The sequence below is a fragment of the Tursiops truncatus genome, chromosome 9, assembly GCF_011762595.2.
Source record: "Tursiops truncatus isolate mTurTru1 chromosome 9, mTurTru1.mat.Y, whole genome shotgun sequence".
Lineage (NCBI taxonomy): Eukaryota > Metazoa > Chordata > Mammalia > Artiodactyla > Delphinidae > Tursiops > Tursiops truncatus.
In genome coordinates this window covers 67,227,932-67,245,741 of record NC_047042.1, presented here as the reverse complement: position 1 = coordinate 67,245,741, position 17,810 = coordinate 67,227,932, and the positions used below count along the sequence as shown (strand labels likewise).

Below are 17,810 nucleotides of genomic sequence, written 5' to 3'. Positions count from 1 at the left end.
TGATACTATACATAGAGAATCCTAAAGATACCACCAGAAAACCATGAGGGCTAATCAATGAATTAGGTAGAGTAGCAGGATAAATAATTAATGCCCAGAAATCTCTTGCATTCCTATACACTGATGATGAAAAATCTGAAAGAGAAATTACAGAAACACTCCCATTTCCCGTTGCAACAAAAAGAATAAAATACCTGGGAATAAACCTACCTAAGGAGACATAACACCTGTATGCAGAAAACCATAAGACACTGATGATCGAAATTAAAGATGACAGCAACAGATGGAGAGATATACCACACTCTTGGATTGGAAGAATCAACATTGTGAAAATGACTATACTACCCAAAGCAATTTACAGATTCAATGCAATCCTTATCAAACTACCAATGTCATTTTTCACAGAATTGCAACAAAAAAACCCACAATTCCTATGGAAAAACAAAAGACCCCGAATAGCCAAAGCCATCTTGAGAAAGAAAAACGGAGCTGGAGGAATCAGGCTCCCTGACTTCAGACTATACTAAAAATCTACAGTAATCAAGACAGTATAGTACTGGCACAAAAACAGAAATATAGATCAATGGAACAGGACAGAAACCCCAAATATAAACCCACGCACATATGGTTGTCTTATCTTTGAAAAAGGAGGCAAAAATATACAATGGAGAAAAGACAGCCTCTTCAATAAGTGGTGCTGGGAAAACTGGACAGCTGCATGTAAAAGAATGAAATTAGAACACTCCCTAACACCACACACAAAAATAAACTCAAAATGGATTAAAGACCTAAATGTAAGGCCATTTACTATAAAACTCTTAGAGGAAAACAAAGGCAGAATATTCTATGACATAAATCACAGCAAGATCTTTTTTGACCTACCTCCTAGAGAAATGGAAAGAAAAACAAAAATAAACAAATGGGACCTAATGAAACTTCAAGGATTTTGCATAGCAAAGGAAACCATAAACAAGAAAAAAAGACAACCTTCAGAATGGGAGAAAATATTTGTAAACAAACCAACAGACAAAGATTAATCTCCAAAATATACAAGCAGCTCATGTAGCTCAATGTCAAAAAAACAAACAACACAGTCCAAAAATGGGCAGAAGATCTAAATAGACATTTGTCCAAAGAAGATATACACATTGCCAACAAACACATGAAAAAATGCTCAACATCACTGATAATTAGAGAAATACAAATCAAAACTACAATGAGGTATCACCTCACACTAGTCAGAATGTCCATCATCAAAAAATCTACAAACAATAAATGCTGGAGAGGGTGTGGAGAAAGGGAACCCTCTTGCACTGTTGGTGGGAATGTAAATTGATGCAGCCACTATGGAGAACAGTGTGGAGGCTCCTTAAAAAACTAAAAATAGAACTACCATATGACCCAGCAATCCCACTACTGGGCATATTCCCTGAGAAAACCATAATTCAAAAGGAGTCATGTACCACAATCTTCATTGCAGCTCTATTTACAATAGCCAGGATATGGAAGCAACCTAAGTGTCCATTGCAAACGAATGTATAAAGAAGATGTGGCACATATATACAATGGAATATTATTCAGCCATAAAAAGAAATGAAATTGAGTTATTTGTAGTGAGGTGGATGGAACTAGATTCTGTTATACAGAGTGAAGTAAGTCAGAAAGAGAAAACAAATACCCTATGCTAACACATATGTATGTAATCTAAAAATATATATATATTTGTGATGAACCTAGGGCCAGGACAGGAATAAAGACACAGACATAGAGAATGGTCTTGAGGACATGGGGAGAGGGAAAGGTAAGCTGGGATGAAGTGAGAGAGTAGCACTGACATATATACACTACCAAATGTAAAACAGATAGCTATTGGGAAGCAGCTGCAAGGCACAGGGAGATCAGCTCAGTGCTTTGTGACCATGTAGAGGGGTGGGATAGGGAGGGTGGGAGGTATATGCAAGAGGGAGGGGATTTGGGGATATACATATGCATATAGCTGATTCACTTTGTTATACAGCAGAAACTAACACAACTCTGTAAAACAATTATACTGCAATAAAGATGTTAAAAAAAGAAACAAATGGGGAGAGCTTCAAGATGGCAGAAGAGTAAGACGCGATCACCTTCCAGAACACCCACTGAATGCTGGCAGAAGACCTAAGACTTCCCAAAAGGCAAGAAACTCCCCACGTACCTGGGTACGGCAAAAGAAAAAAGAAAAAACAGAGACAAAAAACAGGGGCGGGACTTGCACCTCAGGGAGGGAGCTGTGAAGGAGGAAAGGTTTCTACACATTAGGAAGTCCCTTCATGGGCAGAGACTGCTGGGGAGTTGGAGGAGGGAAGCTTCAGAGCCACGGAGGAGAGCGCAGCAACACGGGTGCGGAAGGCAAGGCAGAGAGATTCCCGCACAGAGGATCAGTGCCGACCAGCACTCACCAGCCCTAGAGGCTTGTCTGCTCACCCACAGGGTCGGGTTGGGGCTGGGAGCTGAGGCTCCGGCTTCAGAGTTCAGATCCCAGGGAGAGGACTGGGGTTGGCTGCATGAACACAGCCTGAAGGGGGCTAGTGCGCCACAGCTGGCCGGAGGGAGTCGGGGGGAAAAAGTCTGGAGCTGCTGAAGAGGCAAGAGACTTTTTCTTGCCTCTTTGTTTCCTGGTGCGCAAGGAGAGGGGATTAAGAACGCCGCTTAAAGGACCTTTGGAGACAGGCGCGGGCTGCGGCTATCAGCACAGACCCCAGAGACGGGCATGAGACGCTAAGGCTGCTGCTGCCACCACAAAGAAGCCTGTTTGCAACCACAGGTCACTATCCACACATCCCCTCCCAGGAGCCTGTGCAGCCCGCCACTGCCAGGGTCCTGTGATGCAGTGACAACTTCCCCGAGAGAAAGCACGGCACGCCTCAGGCTGTTGTAATGTCACGCCGGCCTCTGCCACCGCAGGCTCGCCCCGCATCCGTACCCCTCCCTCGCCCCGGCGTGAGCCAGAACCCCGAAGCAGCTGCTTCTTTAACCCCGTCCTGAGTGAAGAACAGATGCCCTCAGGCGACCAACATGCAGAGGCGTGGCCAAATCCAAAGCTGAACCCCAGGAGCTGTGTGAACAAAGAAAAGAAGGGGAAATCTCTCCCAGCAGCCTCAGGAGCAGCAGATTAAATCTCCATAATCAACGTGATGTACCCTGCATCTGTGGAAGTGGAATACCTGAACAGACAACGAATCATCCCAAATTGAGGAGGTGGACTTTGGGAGCAATGATATATATATATTTTCCCCTTTTTCTCTTTTTGTGAGTGCGTATGTGTATGCTTCTGTGTGTGATTTTGTCTGTATAGCTTTGCTTTTACCATATGTCCTAGGGTTCTGTCTGCCCATTGTTTTTTTTCTTTATTACTTAAAAAAATATTTTCTTAATAATTATTTTTTATTTTAATAACTTTATTTTACTTTTCCTTTCTTCCTTTCTTTTTTTCCCTCCCTTTATTCTGAGCCATGCGGAGGACAGGCTCTTGGTGCTCCAGCCAGGCGTCAGGGCTGTGCCACTGAGGTTGGAGAGCCAAGTTTAGGACACTTATGCACAAGAGACCTCCCAGCTTCACGTAACATCAAATGATGAAAATCTCCCAGAGTTCTCCATCTCAACACCAAGAACCAGCTCTACTCAAAAACCAGCAAGATACAATGCTGGACACCCTATGCCAAACAACTAGCAAGACAGGAACAAAACCCCATCCATTAGCACAGAGGCTCCCTAAAATCATAATAAGGCCACAGACACCCAAACACACACCGCAAGACATGGAACTGCCCAAAAGAAAGACAAGATCCAGACTCATCCACCAGAACACAGGCACTGGTCCCCTCCACCAGAAAGCCTACACAGGCCACTGAACCAAAAACAATGGGAACTATGAACCTGCAGCCCGCAAAAAGCAGACCCCAAACACAGTAAGTTACGCAAAATGAGAAGACAGAGAAACACACAGCAGATAAAGGAGCAAGGCAAAAACCCACCAGTCCTAACAAATGAAGAAGAAATAGGCAGTCTACATGAAAAAGAATTCAGAATAATGATAGTGAAGATGATCCAAAATCTTGGAAATAGAATAGAGAAAATACAAGAAACATTTAACAAGGATGTAGAAGAACTAAAGAGCAAACAGGCAGTGATGAACAACACAATAAATGAAATTAAAAATTCTCTAGAAGGAATCAATAGCAGAAAAACTGAGGTAGAAGAATGGATAAGTGACCTAGAATATAAAATAGTGGATATCACTACTGCAGAGCAGAATAAAGAAAAAAGAATGAAAAGAATTGAGGACAGTCTCAGAGACCTCTAGGACAACATTAAACGCACTAACATTCGAATTATAGGGGTCCCAGAAGAAGAAGAGAAAATGAAAGGGACTGAGAAAGTATTTGAAAAGATTATAGTTGAAAACTTCCCTAACATGGGAAAGGAAATAATCAAGTCCAGGAAGCACAGAGTCCCATACAGGATAACTCCAAGCAGAAATACGCCAAGACACATATTAAACAAACTATCAAAAATTAAATACAAAGAAAAAATATTAAAAGCAGCAAGGGAAAAACAACAAATAACACATAAGGGAATCCCCATAAGGTTAACAGCTGATCTTTCAGCAGAAACTCTGCAGGCCAGAAAGGAGTGTCAGGACATATTTAAAGTGATGAAGGAGAAAAACCTACAACCAAGATGATTCTACCCAGCAAGGATCTCATTCAGATTTGACGGAGAAATTAAAATCTCTACAGACAAGCAAAAGCTAAGAGAATTCAGCACCACCAAACCAGCTTTACAACAAATGCTAAAGGAACTTCTCTAGGCAGGGAACACAAGAGAAGGAAAAGACCTACAATACTACACCCAAAACAATTTAAAAAATGGTAATAGGAACATGCATATCGATAATGACCTTAAATGTAAATGGATTAAATGGTCCAACCAAAAAACAGAGATTGGCTGAATGGATCGAAAAACAAGACCCATATATGTGCTATCTACAAGAGACCCACTTCAGACCAAGGGACACATACAGATTGAAACTGAGGGGATGGTAAAAATATTCCATACAAATGGAAATCAAAAGAAAGCTGGGGGGCTTCTCTGGTGGCACAGTGGTTGAGAGTCTGCCTGCCGATGCAGGGGACACGGGTTTGTGCCCCGGTCTGAGAAGATCCCGCATGCCATGGAGCGGCTGGGCCTGTGAGACTTGACTGCTGAGCCTGCGCATCCGGAGCCTGTGCTCCGCAATAGAAGAGGCCACAACAGTGAGAGGCCCGTGTACCACAAAAAACAAAAAAAAAAAGAAAGAAAGCTGGAGTAGCAATTCTCATACATATCAGACAAAATTGGCTTTAAAATAAAGCCTATTACAAGAGTCAAAGAAAGACATGACATAATGATCAAGGGATCAATCCAAGAAGATATACATATTATAAATATTTATGCACCCAACATAGGAGCACCTCAATACATAAGGCAAATACTAACAGCCATAAAAGGGGAAATGGACAGTAACACAATCATAGTAGGGGACTTTAACACCCCACTTTCATCAATGGACAGATCATCCAAAATGAAAATAAATAAGGAAACACAAGCTTTAAATGATACATTAAACAAAATGGACTTAATTGACATTTATAGGACAGTCCACCCAAAAACAACAGAATACACATTCTTCTCAAGTGCTCATGGAACATTCTCCAGGATAAATCATATCTTGGGTCACAAATCAAGCCTTGGTTAATTTAGGAAAACTGAAATCGTATCAAGTATCTTTTCCGACAACAATGCTATGAGACTAGATATCAATTACAGGAAAAAATCTGTAAGAAATACAAACACATGGAAGCTAAACAATACACTACTTAATAACCAAGAGATCACTTAAGAAATCAAAGAGGAAATCAAAAAATACCTAGAAACAAATGACAATGAAAACACCAGGACCCAAAACCTATGGGATGCAGTAAAAGCAGTTCTAAGAGGGAAGTTTATAGCAACACAATCCTACCTTTAGAAACAAGAAACATCTCAAATAAACAACCTAACCTTACACCTAAAGCAATTAGAGAAAGAACAAAAACCCCCAAAGTTAGCAGAAGGAAAGAAATCATAAAGATCAGATCAGAAATAAATGAAATGAAGGAAACAATAGCAAAGATCAATAAAATTAAAAGCTGGTTCTTTGAGAAGATAAACAAAATTGATAAACCATTAGCCAGACTCATCAAGAAAAAAAGGGAGAAGAGTCAAATCAACAGAATTAGAAATGAGAAAGGAGAAGTAACAACTGACACTGCAGAAATACAAAGGATCATGAGAGATTACTACAAGCAATTGTATGCCAATATAATGGACAACCTGGAAGAAATGGACAAATTCTTAGAAATACACAACCTTCCAAGACTGAAGCAGGAAGAAATAGAAAATATGAACAGACCAATCACAAGCACTGAAATTGAAACTGTGATTAAAAATCTTCCAACAAACAAAAGCTCAGGATCAGACGGCTTCACAGGCAAATTCTATCAAACATTTATAGAAGAGCTAACATGTATCCTTCTCAAACTCTTCCAAAATATAGCAGAGGGAGGAACACTCCACAACTCATTCTGCTAGGCCACCATCACTCTGATACCAAAACCAGAGAAAGAGGTAACAAAGAAAGGAAACTACAGGCCAATATCAATGATGAATATAGATGCAAAAATCTTCAACAAAATACTAGCAAACAGAATCCAACAGCACATTAAAAGGATCATACACTACGATCAAGTGGGGTTTATCCCAGGAATGCAAGGATTCTTCAATATATGCAAATCAATCAACTTGATACACCATATTAACAAATTGAAGGAGAAAAACCATAGGTTCATCTCATAGGTGCAGAGAAAGCTTTTGACAAAATTCAACACCTATTTATGATAATAACCCTCCAGAAAGTAGGCATAGAGGGAACTTTCCTCAACATAATAAAGGCCATATAAGATAAACCCATAGCCAGCATCATCCTTAATGGTGAAAAACTGAAACCATTTCCACTAAGATCAGAAACAAGACAAGGTTGCCCACTCTAACCACTACTATTCAACACTGTTTTGGAAGTTTTAGCCACAGCAATCAGAAGAAAAAGAAATAAAAGGAATTCAAATCGGAAAAGAAGAAGTAAAGCTGTCACTGTTTGCAGATGACATGATACTATACATAGGGAATCCTAAAGAATCTACCAGAAAACTACTAGAGCTAATCAATGAATCTGGTAAAGTAGCAGGATACAAAATTAATGCACAGAAATCTGTTGCATTCCTATACACTAATGATTAAAAATCTGGAAGAGAAATTAAGAAAACACTCTCATTTACCATTGCAACAAAAAGAATAAAATACCCAGGAATAAACCTACCTAAGGAGACAAAAGACCTGTATGCAGAAAATTATAAGACACTGGTGAAAAAAATTAAAGATGGTACAAATAGATGGAGAGATACACCATGTTCTTGGATTGGAAGAATCAACATTGTGAAAATGACTCTACTACCCAAAGCAATCTACAGATTCAATGCAATCCCTACCAAACTACCACTGGCATTTTCCACAGAACTAGAACAAAAAATTTCACAATTTGTATGAAACACAAAAGACCCCGAAAAGCCAAAGCAATCTTGAAAAAGAAAAACGGAGCTGGAGGAATCAGGCTCCCTGAATTGAGACTATACTACAAAGCTACAGTAATCAAGACAGTATGGTACTGGCACAGAAACAGAAATATAGATCAATGGAACAGGATAGAAAGCCCAGAGATAAACCCACGCACATATGGTCACCTTGTCTTTGACAAAGGATTCAAGAATATACAATGGAGAAAAGATAGCCTCTTCAATAAGTGGTGCTGGGAAAACTGGACAGCTACATGTGAAAGAATGAAATTAGAACACTCCCTAACACCATACACAAAAATAAACTCAAAATGCATTAAAGACCTAAATGTAAGGCCAGACACCATCTAACTGTTAGAGGAAAACATAGGCAGAACACTCTCTGACAAAGATCACAGCAAGATGCTTTTTGACCCAGGTCCTACAGAAATGGAAATAAAACCAAAAATAAACAAATGGGACCTAATGAAACTTAGAAGCTTTTGCACAGCAAAGGAAACCATAAACAAGAAAAAAAGACAGCCTTCAGAATTGGAGAAAATATTTGCAAATGAAACAACTGACAAAGGATTAATCTCCAAAATTTACAAGCAGCTTATGCAGCTCAACATTAAAAAAACAAACAACCCAATCCAAAAATGGGCAGAAGACCTAAATAGACATTTCTCCACAGAAGATATAGAGATTGCCAACAAACACATGAAAGAATGCTCAACATCATTAATCATTAGAGAAATGCAAATCAAAACTACAATGAGACATCATCTGACACCAGTCAGAATGGCCATCATCAAAAAATCTAGAAACAATAAATGCTGGAGAGGGTGTGGAGAAAAGGGAACCCTCTTACACTGCTGGTGGGAATGTAAATTGATACAGCCACTATGGAGAAAAGTATGGAGGTTCCTTAAAAAACTAAAAATAGAACTACCTTATGACCCAGCCATCCCACTACTGGGCATATACCCTGAGAAAACCATAATTCAAAAAGGGTAATGTACCTAAATGTTCATTGCAGCTCTATTTACAATAGCCAGGACATGGAAGCAAGCCTAGTGTCCATCATCAGGTGAATTGATAAAGAAGATGTGGCACATATATACAATGGAATATTACTCAGCCAGGAAAAGGAACAAAACTGAGTTTTCTGTAGTGAGGTGGACGGACCTAAATACTGTCACAGAGTGAAGTGAGTCATAAAGAGGAAAACGAATACTGTATCCTAACACATATATATGGAATCTGAAAAAAAAAAATGGTCATGAAGATCCTAGGGGCAAGTCGGGAATAAAGATGCAGACCTACTAGAGAATGGTCTTGAGGATACGGGGAGGGGGAAGGATAAGCTGGGGCAAATTGAGAGAGTGGCATGGGCATATATATATACAATACCAAACATAAAATAGATAGCTAGTGGGAAGCAGCCGCATAGCACAGGGAGATCAGCTCGATGCTTTGTGACCACCCACCTAGAGGGGTGGCATAGGGAGGGTGGGAGGGAGGGATGTGCAAGAGGTAAGAGATATGGGGACATATGTATATGTATAACTGATTCACTTTGTTATAAAGCAGAAACTAACACCCAATTGTAAAGCAATTATACTCCAATAAAGATGTTAAAAAAATAAAAAATACAATTATAGGATGGTAAAAAAAAGAAAGAGAAACAAACAAAAATATACCCAACTACATGCTGCCTCCATGACATTCACTCTCATAATGAAGATATGGAAAAAAGCCATTTCATGCAAATGGAAATCAAAAGAGAGAGCAGAGGTTATCTATACTTATATCAGACAAAATCGACTAAGTCGATTAAGTAGGAAACTATAACAAGAGACAAAGAAGGTCATTAATAGTGATAAAATCGTCAATTCATCAAAAGGATATAATAATTGTAAATAAATATGCACGTAACATCAGAGCACATAAATATATTAAACAAACTAACAGATCTGAAGGGTCTAATAAACAATATTACAGTATCCACTTTGATCAATGGATAGAATCATCCAGAAAGAAAACCAATGAGGAAACATTGAACTTAAACTATACTTTACATCCAATGTACCTAACAGATATATACAGAACATTTCAACGAAGGGCAGCAGAATATACATTCTTCTCAAGCACATATGGAACATTCTCCAGGATGGATCAGATATTGGGTTCAAAACAAGTATAAGCAAATTTTAAAAGACTGGGGCTTCCCTGGTGGTGCAGTAGTTGAGAGTCTGCCTGCCGATGCAGGGAACACGGTTTCGTGCCCCAGTCTGAGAGGATCCCATATGCCACGGAGCGGCTGGGCCTGTGAGCCATGGCCGCTGAGCCTGTGCGTCCGGAGCCTGTGCTCCGCAACGGGAGAGGCCACAACAGTGAGAGGCCCGCATACCGCAAAAAAAAAAAAAAAATTTTAAAAGACTGAAATCATATGAAGTACCTTTTCTAACGACAACGGTCAAATATGTGGAAATTAACACACTCCTGGAAACCAGTGGGTCAAAGATGAAATCAATGGCAAATTCAAAAATATCTTGAAACAAGTGAAAATGAAAACACAACATATCAAAACTTATGAGGTGAAGCATAAGCAGTGCTACGAGGGAAGTTTATAGCGATAAATGCCTACATTAAGAGAAAACGACCTCACTTATATGGAATCTAACAAACAAACTCATAGATACAGAGAACAAGTTGGTAGTTGCCAGATGCAAGGCGTGAAGGGTGGGTGATATGGGTGAAGGTGGTCAAAAGGGACAAACTGACAGTTACAAAATAAATAAGTCCTGGTGATGTAATGTGCAGCATGGTGACTATAGTTAATAATGCTGTATTATATATTTGAAAGTTGCTAAAGAATAGAGCTTTAAAGCTCTCATTAGAAGAAAAAAAATTTTGTAACTATGTATAGTGATGAACGTTAAGTAGATTTATTGTGGTGATCATTTCACAATATATACAAATATTGAATCATTAGGTTGTGCCCCTGAAACTAATAGTATTATATGTCAATTATACTTTTTTAATTAAATTAAATTAAAAAATAAACGGGAGAAGCATTTAATAATAGTAAACGATAAAGCAATGGCTCTCCACTTTACTGCTTTCCCTCTACGCCTTCCTGGAAAAATGCATGAATAAAACCAGGACAATGATATTGTAATCTGTTTCAGTACAACCTCAGTGCTATTCTTTCAGCGATTAGTTTATATTTTGGCCTTTTCTTCTCCTTTTATAACAAGAAGTCTTTCCAAGTACTTTCATATATCACCTCCAAGAAAAACCAAAAGATAAAACAGGGAAATGGCTATTCATCATGAAAAAAAATAGTTTTTTAAAAAAGCTTCCAGGATGCTTACTATTCATGACTCTATTTGGAATCAATATTTTACTTTCTCCTCTTGCCTGGTTGCCAATCATTTTTCTGTGGATGGTTTGGGGCAGGTGGGGTGTTGGAATTCACATCCAAAGAATACAGTAGTGAGTAGGAGCAGGGGGGAAAAAAAATAAGAACGTGGGAGAAGAGTAACAGATTAAGAAGTGTAGTCAGAAGGAAAGTGAATGATTTTGGCAACTTGTGGGACTATTTTTGCAATTTCTGAGACTAGAAATAGTGCCCTCACTCATAAGATCTCTTTCTGTCCTAAACTGTTTTAGTGTTCCTGAGGGCAAGGGGACATTAAAGGTGGTGTAGAGAAAGAGGAGTTGAAAAGATCTTGAGAGCAAACGAAGATGAGAGGTTCTTAGAGAAAAAAAGGAGATGATGGTAATAGAAAGAAAGTTGGTGGTGGCTTTTTATTTTATTTTATTATTTATTTTTTAATTTATTTTTTTGGCCATGCCACACTTGCAGGATCTTAGTTCCCCAACCAGGGATTGAACCCAGGCCACAGTAGTGAAAGCACTAACTTCTAACCACTAAACCTCCAAAGGGAATTCCCGGTGGTGGCATTTTAAATAGGGAGTGGTGAGAACTAAAACCAGCATAATACCCTATTTCTGGGTTAAACAATACTAGGGCCAGAGGCATACTTTTTCATTCCTGTGAATGAAAGACTAAGCAAAGTAACCTATATGAAACACTGTTCTGGAAGTTAAGACTGTGACCCAACCAGACAGCTTTTTCACCAAGACTAATTTCGAGACTCTCATTTTGTCCACCAATCCAAAGCTATTATATCATACACTTTGTCTAGTCCAGATAAGTCTCCCTCCTTGTCAGATCCATCTTACACGGACACATCCCAGGTGCTGAATCCCAACAGATACCTTTTCCTAATTTCCCCATTTTCAGACATTATTACCAAAATTTTGACAAAGTGATAGTTTCCCTTACTGCAGTACATCTTTGTGTAATCAGGTCTTTCTGGTGGTCTTTTGAGAAATTGGCAATGAACACATGGAAGAGGATATTATAATTGTAGGAGATGAGAAGGTTTGGGGTCTAGAAAGAAAAGGCATTTGAGTAGTTGTGAGATACAAAAAAATGTGGGGAAATTATAGGGAAGAAAATTGGGAGTTTCTAAAAATATATATAGTCCTAATAGTGAAGAAAGCTTGAGATAATGTGAGGAGAGAACTGCGATAGAAAATGTTAATTCTTTTCTTGCTGCAAAAATTTGACAAAATAATGATTTCTTTTAAGATTCTCCATTAAAATTCCATCAGAAGATACCTCAAGAGCAGACTTTTGGCCCAATTCCTTTTATTACCTCATGAGGCCTATCACTTTTGGAATATACTAAAGAGTCAACCTAGCAAAGCAATACTTTTGTGGGACTCTCCGTGGTCTTTGCCCTACCTGCCTGTTCTGCCAGCTCTCAGGGACATTGTGTGCACAGCAATTACTCCACTTAATTAATGCCCAAACCTCCCAGATCATCATCTTTATACAAGGTACAAGTCAGGACTCCAAAATATTAAACGATTTACAGCTGTTTTATATTAATAGAAGGCATGCCCTAATGGACACCTAATAGTCTACATCTTCAATTGACAAGAAATGGAATACTGAAATACATAAAAATAAAAAAAATTTTTAAATATGCAAATCATAGGCCAAACACTGATCCCTACCAGTGAAGAACAAAAGTTATTTTCAAATGTCCAAGAAGTATTTTTAAAAGTTAGTCACACCACAGATTACAAAGAAAACATTGACAAATTCCCTAATTGGAAATTATGATAATCACATTTTCTGACAATAATTTAATACATCAGGCAATTAACAGAATTGCACATAAACACATACACATCAGGCAAATTGGAAACCTAAAAATCTAACCTTAAAGAAAAAAAAATCCCTAAACTCTTGGGTTGGTGAACTAAACTTAGGTTGGTGAACTCTTGGGTTGTCTGTTGGTGGCAAATACAGATAATTTAGAATATAATTAAAATAATATATAATACATAAAAATTAATGAATATGGCCAGGGCGTGCTTAGAGAAAAAAATTTTTAATTCTGTTTATATTATTTAAAATAAAAGGTATGGAGGAAATCTACTAAGAATTTAATTCAAAACAAGAAGAAAAGTAAAATAAAGGTATAGGCTTAAATTAATGTACTGACAAGTAAAAAAGCAATACAATGGATAAATACACTAGTTCTTTGAAGAGATTGACACAAGACAGACCTTTGACAAACGTGATCACAGTCATGACTGAATCCCCAGGCCTTGGTCCCGGTTCAGAGCCCTGAATTAACTAAAAATACAGGAAGAGGGAGAGAGAAAAATTTCAAGGGATGTTTCTTTCAAGCCTTCCCTGAAGGAGAGGCTTTCATGTAACTTTTAGTCCCTAAGTATAGCTTCCCAAGTTTCTCTTCCAGTACTGAGAGAAAAAAAATGAGGAAAAGAAGGTATAGTCCCTAACTCAATTTGGTTCAATGCCAAATTTGTCCTTGTATTTTTAAGCAGCAAATTACCTAAATCTTTTACCTCATTTGGAAGGGGATTCTATTTCTGATTATTGAACCATACTACAGGTGGAACCTAGAAACGCCTTGGAGAAATAGATGAAGAAGCAAGTGTTCTAACTGAATTTTAAAATTCCCTCTAAATACTATCAGGATTATACATGATGATTAATAGTATACTTTGTAATGAGAAAAAACATAATGAGAAAGGGACATAACCATGAGTATGAGATTATGACACATAACTCTATCTTGGTCATTTTTAAAAACAAGTAAGAAAAAAAATCTGACAAAAAGAAACAAAAATAGCTCGAGAAAAGTGCTCATACTTTTGGTTAACCAAATAAAACTGCAACTTGAAATAATACTCTTCACAACAGTCTTATTTTCCCAATTCTTAAATTACTTTATTCTTTCCCAATTCTTACCCTTATTGCTACCTCCATCACAAATAATGAGTATAACATTATATTTTAACTTAAAATTGCCCAAGTACACTAACCCTAACCTATACACTAACCCTATCACGTACCCTAACCCTCTCCCGTACATTAACCCAAACCCTTACCCTAACCCTAACTCATAGCTGTACCCTAACCTGTACCCTAAACTCTACCCATTCCCTAACCCTAACCCTTACCCTAAACCGTACCATAAACCTAACCCGTACGCTAACACTAACCCGTACCCTAACACATACCCTAACCCTAACCCTAACCCGTAGCCATACCCTAAACTGTACCCTAACCCTATCCCATACTCTAACCCTAAACCGTACCCTAACCCGTACCCTAATCCTAACTCATACCCTAACACTAACCCGTAATCTAACCCGTACTGAAAAAAAAAAAAAAAGAAAAAAAATTGCCCAAGTAAGGAGAGGAGCTGCTTATATATCACTATGGAAGCACAAACTATTACATTTCTAGAGGAGTATCAACCTCCTAAAATGTCAGCATGACCTTCAGCCTATAACATTAATTCTGTTGATTTATGCTACAAAAATAATCAAAATGTATACAAAGTTCTGTGCACATAAATTTCAGTGTCTAGAAGAGTACTTAGCTAACAGTATGTCTAGCACATTTTAATTAATAAATGATCATCAAAGTATTTTTGAATACTGTGAAAAATTGGAAACTACTTAAATGTCTAAATAAACGATGGCACATCTATGAGGTACACCAATGTGCATTCATTAGGATTCTTTTTATCTTTTAAAAATATTCAGTGGCTTTGGAAAAAGATCACAGTAAAGCTTTTAGCAGAAAAAGTGAAAGTACTACATCACATACACAGCATGATGACAGGAGTCTATGTGAGAGTCCTCACATATAAATTTGGGTAGATATGTATCTATATGTAAATAATACCATCTCTGTTATACAATTACTGGTGGTTTTTTATTTACTTCTTTTTTATTTCTATATTTTCAACATCTTTTGGCATAAAAATCCATTAGTTACAATCATATGTTAGCAATATATAGTATAAAGAATAAATTTAAAATTTTTTCTGATATTTACAATTGTGAGTAATTACTATTATATTTTATAGTGTACATAGTATTTTTTAGTATCTAGTTTAGTATCTCGTCCCTGGCCTGAAGGACTCACCATCTAATAAGGAAGAGAAATGTATAAATAGGTAACTATAGTAAAATACTTTATATTCTGTAATAGAGAAATATGTAGGATGCTATAAGAACATAAAGGAAGAAGAAACTACTCCATTAAAGATATTTCTAAAGCAGAGAGGGTAACACTGGAGCAGCAGTTTCAAGAGTTTATTTGCTGAGAGCCAGAGAGAAGGAATAAAACAGTGGGCTTAAGTAATACTCACCCAGTTGTTTGCCCTGAGGTAGAATGATTTAAGTGTTAATGAGTAGTTGAGTCAAGATCAAACCTATAATTAAAGAGTGATAATTGTGTGGCACAATACACATTGAGCATCAAACAGTAGATGGAAAAAATATTTAGGGGCAAGAAGTTGTTTCCCCAACCCAGCCCTAGATCATATAGGATGTATTTCTATACCATTATCTCCCCATGTAGGTGTTCACTCTCACTCATCTAAGCAGCCGTAGTGCTTTATCTATTCCTTTCACATGGCATTTATTTTTCAGCCTGAAATAAGCCATACCTAGCTAAGCTTTTTGAAATTTTATGTCTCGTTTTTGTATCTTCTAAAACACCTTCCCCAGCCTTGCATATAGAAGTGCTCAATAAATACTGATAGAATGAATCACTAATATAGAATACTGGAATTTGTAAAAAAAAAATGTTATTCATTTAGATTTATGGTCTTTCTTTTCAGAGTTGAGAGGCTGACTGAAGAAGTAATGACAGAGTGGAAAATGAGACAAGCAGGAGGTAAGGTGAAAACAGATGCTAACACGGAAGGGAGGTGACCATGCTGAAAATGTTGACAGTCACAAGGAGAAAGATTCCATTTCCTTTCCATGATTCCCTTGGAGCAACTCCAAGATTTCTGTTCTAAATATATTAAGTCTCACTCAAAATGTATTGTGTATGTACGTATGCACAGTTACTGCAGGGATCTTTAGAGAGCAGAGCTTTTGTCACTAGTCCTCAGGCACCTCGACAGAGAGAATATTAAAAGACTCAAACTGGCCCAAATCCAGGGGAAAGGAGACAGACTGAAAAGATAAGGCAGGTAGTTAATCTTCTGGAAGGTACCACTAGTCAAGACAGGTTTGTTCACCCAGCTTGCTGTCTCAAGTCTACTTTTGTTTGATTTGTTATCTTACCCACTGGGAAATCTGTGTCTTGACATTGAATTACAAAGCAAGGATGACCTGGGTCACTAAATAAGGCTAGTTAGTGAAAGGAAAAAGTCTTTAGTCAAACTTTATGCCAGAACTGAAATCTACGCAAAATTTGGCCCCATGTCTTTAAGCACATTTATTATGACCTGAAGAAAAGAGAAACCAATAAGGCAATGAGCCTTATTATTACAAAGCAATCTTTTTTTTATCATCAGTCAATAATGACTCTAGATGCATAGCTCAGCCAGAAATTGTACTTACTGCAAAAATATATTATACGTATTACCATAAAGATGACATCTCAATTGCCAAAAACATTAAGCGCTACCTGGTGGATAGCACAGATATTACAAAATTCACAAATGGGTGAATGTTTCACATTTGTTCTCTGACGTGACTTTTCTTGGCTTGATATAAGCAAATGTAGTATTTTAATAGAATATCAGCTTGTAGGGCAAGGTTAAATATTTTTGTCATCTTCTAAAATATAGTTTACATGATTGATATAATGGCTTTGCTTCCTCTAAAAATGTGCACAAGAAAAGATTTACATGTTGTACAACTGACACTGTGGTTTTCTTATCTACATCCTTATCAAATTTGCCCACCATTAGTAAATATGCAGCTTGAGGGATTGACTCCCAGGTCCAGAGGTAAGCTCCGATTCACTGAAGGCAGTCAGGATAATCTCATAGGCCTTGATAAAGTATTTGGTTTAAGGATGTACAGACTTGGAAATTTCCTGTGCAAAGGCACTGATTGAGAAACGGATATGTGACTCGTTCTAGAACATTAAGACCCAAGGCTAGGTTTCCTGAGTTCTTCTAGAAAGGGTACTTTCTCACTCTTTAGAGAGTTTATCTAAGCAACTCTGTTTCCTCCTCTTAGCACCATGGGGTATGGTGATAAAGCCATAGGGAAACCTAATGGACAACCAAAGGACCACAGAGAAATGGAGCTAAAGCCATTGAATTTTTGCTGATACTAATAGTTGTCTGCCATTTAGACTTATGTTTATATGAGTAAATAATTCTGTTACTTGAAGCCAACCTCTTTTTGATACATGCTGAATATATGCCTATTTAAAAGAACCTAAGTATGTATTAGAGTTACTTAATAACTATCTGCCCAAGACAGAGTAACCAAGACTGATGGATGAATCTTGATTAGAAAGGAAGGGAGAAGAGAGTAGAGGAGAGGAAAGAAAGGGAGGATGGGGAAGGAAAGGAGGGAGGGAGGGAAGGAAAAGAGGTAGGAAGTGGGAGGGGAGAAGGAGGGAGGAAAGTGCTAGGTCATATAGTACGTCTTTAGGAAACTACCTTACTCTTTTTTGTTTTCACCAGCGATGTACAAGAGATACAGTTTTTCTGTGCCTTTGCCAGCATTTGGCACTATCGGTATTTTTTATTTTACCTGTTC

The 17,810-nt window shown here is 37.9% G+C and overlaps 1 long non-coding RNA gene across 2 annotated transcripts in view; it reads left to right on the top strand.

Moving 5' to 3' along the window:
• Positions 1–17,810, top strand: part of LOC141279560 (uncharacterized) — an 80,702-nt gene that overhangs the window by 4,682 nt on the left and 58,210 nt on the right. The window contains exon 2 of one of the 2 annotated variants that reach the window (XR_012334039.1): positions 15,920–15,975. This is a non-coding gene — a long non-coding RNA (uncharacterized lncRNA). Of the gene's footprint in view, positions 1–15,919; positions 15,981–17,810 lie in introns of both variants that reach the window. The other variant, XR_012334038.1, reaches the window with a different exon arrangement.